The sequence below is a fragment of the Lathyrus oleraceus genome, chromosome 2, assembly GCF_024323335.1.
Source record: "Lathyrus oleraceus cultivar Zhongwan6 chromosome 2, CAAS_Psat_ZW6_1.0, whole genome shotgun sequence".
Taxonomy (NCBI): domain Eukaryota; kingdom Viridiplantae; phylum Streptophyta; class Magnoliopsida; order Fabales; family Fabaceae; genus Lathyrus; species Lathyrus oleraceus.
Genome location: NC_066580.1, coordinates 221,104,001 through 221,108,352, shown reverse-complemented (window position 1 = coordinate 221,108,352; position 4,352 = coordinate 221,104,001). Strand labels below are relative to the sequence as shown.

The following is a 4,352-nucleotide window of genomic DNA, read 5'->3' as shown; positions in this document are numbered from 1 at the left end:
CTAACTTGAAAATTACAAAGCAAGAAACAAAATCACAAGGTCGTTGACAAATAAAAACCATAGAATAGTACTATATGAAAGTTGTTACAACACATAAACCACCGTATACCACCCCACGACCCTAATACACCCACACTCTCAAAAAAGAAAAATCTAATTACATATCTAACAAAAAAGTATAAGAGAAAATAAAAAAATTAAATACAAAATTGAAGTGCTTTTGAATGGTTCGTTTTATAACAAAATAATAAAATACATACATATATTCTTGGTTTCCTTATTCCTTTAAAATACTAGATGATGCGGGATATTTTCAACATGTATATTTTCAATCTAACACCAACAATTTTTACCTTGATTAAATTGATACATCGATTTCCATTGTTGCCAATGACAAACATAGTTCAAAAGAGCTATCATAATTACCCATGTATAGTATAATCACTTTAAGCTACATTAATCTATTAATTTTGATATTGCCTTCACCGACAATCATAATTCATAAGAACTATCACGCTCCATCATAAATAGTGAATTTAGCTTGAGACTTGTAGAAGTATGACTTAAAATCTTAGGTGGTGAAGAGAAAAAAATGTATTTCGATACAATCCGAAATCGAAGTTGTATAAATCCAAAAAGCAATAAACAAGTTAATGCATGACCCCAAAGCCGAAATCATAGAGGCAGTGGTTGCATGCGATGACCTAACCCTAATGCCTACTTGAATTCCATATCCTTTCTAATCTTTCCATGTGATTCCATGACCAAGTTTCTTCATGAACAAGAAAACCACATTTTTGCACCAAGCCTTGTTTTTGCCATTTAATTTGCCATGTCTTGAAACCATGACCAAATACCAAGTCCTAGCCCTTCACCCATTAAATCAAACACCATACATTACTCATCATGATTCACACCATATACAAACATGTCATAACAAGCATACTTCATGTAAGAATGCATTTCATCCAATAACAAGCATACATACATGACAATGTATTCATTACAACCCTTGTTTCCATACACACATGACTAGCTAAATCAATCAATGTTTGCAACCAACATACATACATTACTCAAGGCATACGAAGAAACATCATGTGACATTGAAATTCAATGAACAAGTGCAAAATAGACCTGATTTGGTGCCATGGTATACCCTGATGCAACTTGTCCTGTTGCATCTAGGCCCTGCTGCACTTAACTTTGCTACATGCTTATCCCACCCTTCATTCAATGCATTTGGAAGCTGCCTTATTCATCCAAACAAGTATCAATGAATAAGACATAACAATGCAAATTCATTTGAGCAGGCAACAACAAACACATTTCACTTCAGCAAAATTATGCAACAGATCAACATGAATCAATCACATGAAACCATATAGTAGCCAAGTTTAGATGTCCTACTACTACCTAACTTAACCTAGTTACTAACAACATTTAACCATATTTCATAACAATCTCAACATATGCAGCTATGAGTTCAACAGAAATTGAATCGAAGAGGAAAGTATGCATCACAATACCTTGACATGCAACAAGAATGCAATAACATTGCTCACCCATCAAGTTGCTCCTAACACCTAACCATTTAACTAGTTTGTGAGTTACAACTAAACCTTCATCAACAGGTCATCATCAGCCTAACAAACCTGCATTTGCCAATCAATTAACCAAAACCTGTTGAAACATTACCTGCTCTTGCAAATCATTAACCTGAAACCTGTAAATTAAACACGACCTGCATTTGTCAAGCAAATGACCCATGCAGTAAAACCTGTTTAGTAAATTATCACCATTTGTAATCCATAACACTTCACATGATTCATTCAACCATCACCTGCATTAACCAGTCACATTTGATCACTAACACAAACTGCATTTAAAACCTAACTAACTAACTGACTAATTAACTTCAGAAATCGAATTAATTGAAACAATTCCTAACTAAAAATTACAATTCCCTATAACTAACAGAGTGAATTCACTTCTAACCAACTTTCACCTTGATCAAGTTAACATAGTTAACTCTATTAACTCTCTCCCTCACCTATAAATAATTCTTCACTCTTCAATTTGCATTCACCTTTCATTTTTCCCATAAAAAAATGGAACACTCTCATTCTCTCTCAATCACACATCTCTGAAACACTCCACTCATCGCACATATCTCAATTCACTCCTTCACTCTCACATCACACGTAGAAGAAGAAGAAGACTCAAAGCATAACAGAAGGAAGAAGAAGAAATAAAGAGAGTAGAATAAGAAGAATCTCAAGAAGGAAATATTCGTACCTGAAATCTTCTCCATCAAGACCTTCAAGCTCAAACTTCATATCTTCGGAAGGTAAGTGACATTTCTTCATCTTTAGGAATTTTTATAGTTACCACCATGTAGGGGAGAGACTGAGGAATAAAATCCCTAACCTTAGGGTCTTGGATTCCTCCATATAAAAGGTTAATTTTTGTTTGAGTAGTTAGGGTTCATGAGATAAATTGGATCGATCTAGATAATTTAGGAGGTTTTAGTGGAAATTAACATGAGATTTAGTTAGAGCTCAAATTTTGGATTGAAATGGTATAATTGGTTACGGTATTTGGTGCTCCACCGCTACCGGTGACGAGCTCCGGCGCGGCGGAGATACTCGGATGGGAGGGATAAGTGATGAATATGTTTTAGTTTAAACTGAACATGTGGAAAGAGTGTTACATGTGAACCACATGCTCTATAGTTGAAGCTAAGCTTTCCTTTCCCTCCCATTTCTGTAATGGGCTCAAAACCCTCTTAAGGTCCATTATTTCGTTTTTGCACCAGGTATTGACCTTGTACCCCCCGGTCAGAAGCAATGCAATATGGGCATATTTTCCAATGGGCCCTGCGCCCATTTCCTATTTGGACCCCAATTCAATTTGTACCCCCTGTCTCCATTTATTGTTTTTTTCTCTTGATTGTTTTATTCTTGCTTTATTTAATTTTGTTTCTATCATTTTTTACCATATTTTAATGCATGATGATTGATCATATTTTTTACACAAATGCTTAGCAAAATACATGATTAAATGGTTTGAATTTTTTAAATTAGGTTTTGTTAATAATTTTGAATTGTTTTTCTAGATCAATGGAATAATGCTTTAAAACTTAATTTGATTCTAATTGGTTTAGATCCTTAGGTCATTTTTGAAGATAGTTATTCATCATATTTTTAACCCCTCATTGTATTTTTATTATTCTATCTAAATGTGGTTAATAGCTCAATGTGATACATAATTGTTTTAGTCATTGTTGTTGATTGGAATTCATGATTTTAATTTTTTCTTGTTAGATCTTGTTATCCATTTTAATGCATGTTTGAATTTAGTCTTTAACCTTTGATTTGTATTCTTTAGATTAGTATATCATTTGTGTTCAATCAATTGTATATTGATTCATGGTACATGATCATAGTTATGGACTTATTAGGGTACCATTTCCACTTGATTGATTTTAGGGAATGGTACCATCATATGTTTGTATGGATTCATTAATTCTCATTCTTGTATGGTTGATGATTCATCCCCCCATTATGGGTAATATTTCCCCCATTCCCATGATCATGTAATAAGTTAGCATTTTATTTCCTTTATTGTTTACTTCACATGTTAATTGATAAGATAACAATAAAATGATAAAAAGAACATTTTACAAAAGAATAAAAATTCACTTGATTCAATGTCAAGTGCTTTTCAAAATCAAATCAAATCAAAAGCAACGCGAGTGCTTGATCCAATGTCAAGTATTTCATCCATATCCATTTCCATTTCACTTCTATCTCATCCAATTCTACTTCTCATCCTATTCAACTTCATATCTTGATCCATTTCTATTCATCAAATCATTTTCATAATAAATTGGATGAAAAAGATGAGGTGTACGTACTTGTGCACAACATTTCAGTACTTGGATTGTCGATCGTACCTAGCTTGTGGCCCGATGCTTGACATCCTTTCAAAATACTTAACAAATAAAACGAGTCCAATCTGATGATCTGAGAGAGAAAAAGAATGGTTAGGATGTAGTTGTCCTCTCAACTCCCGAGTATTCTGATTATCGGCCGTACTTAGGCGGTGGTTAGACGCTCGTCTCCCTCTAAGTACCAACGATTAAACTCATTAAACCATTTCATAATTATAATAATCAATCAAATATATTCTTCTGCCTTAGGGCACCATCCATGTCTTTCATCATCCATTACAATATCTTCAATATCATCATCATTCACTTCAGTGATATACTGTTTCTTTGGACCAAATACCAATAACCAATAACCAATGCGCACCTCTGAACCAAGAGTTGTTTGTCTTGTATAGAC

At 33.7% G+C, this 4,352-nt stretch overlaps 1 long non-coding RNA gene across 3 annotated transcripts; it reads right to left on the bottom strand.

The window, feature by feature from the left end:
- Positions 1-438: 438 nt before the first annotated feature.
- On the bottom strand, positions 439-2,770 carry LOC127118951 (uncharacterized). Of its 3 annotated transcripts, none has more exons than XR_007802461.1 (4): positions 2,299-2,770; positions 1,530-1,843; positions 1,138-1,253; positions 439-869 (listed from the first exon to the last, which is right to left on the bottom strand). It is a non-coding gene; the product is annotated as an uncharacterized LOC127118951 (long non-coding RNA). The 3 variants fall into 3 exon arrangements; XR_007802462.1 differs by having other exon boundaries at positions 1,138-1,249; XR_007802463.1 differs by lacking the exon at positions 1,138-1,253 and having other exon boundaries at positions 2,299-2,769.
- Positions 2,771-4,352: the final 1,582 nt, after the last annotated feature.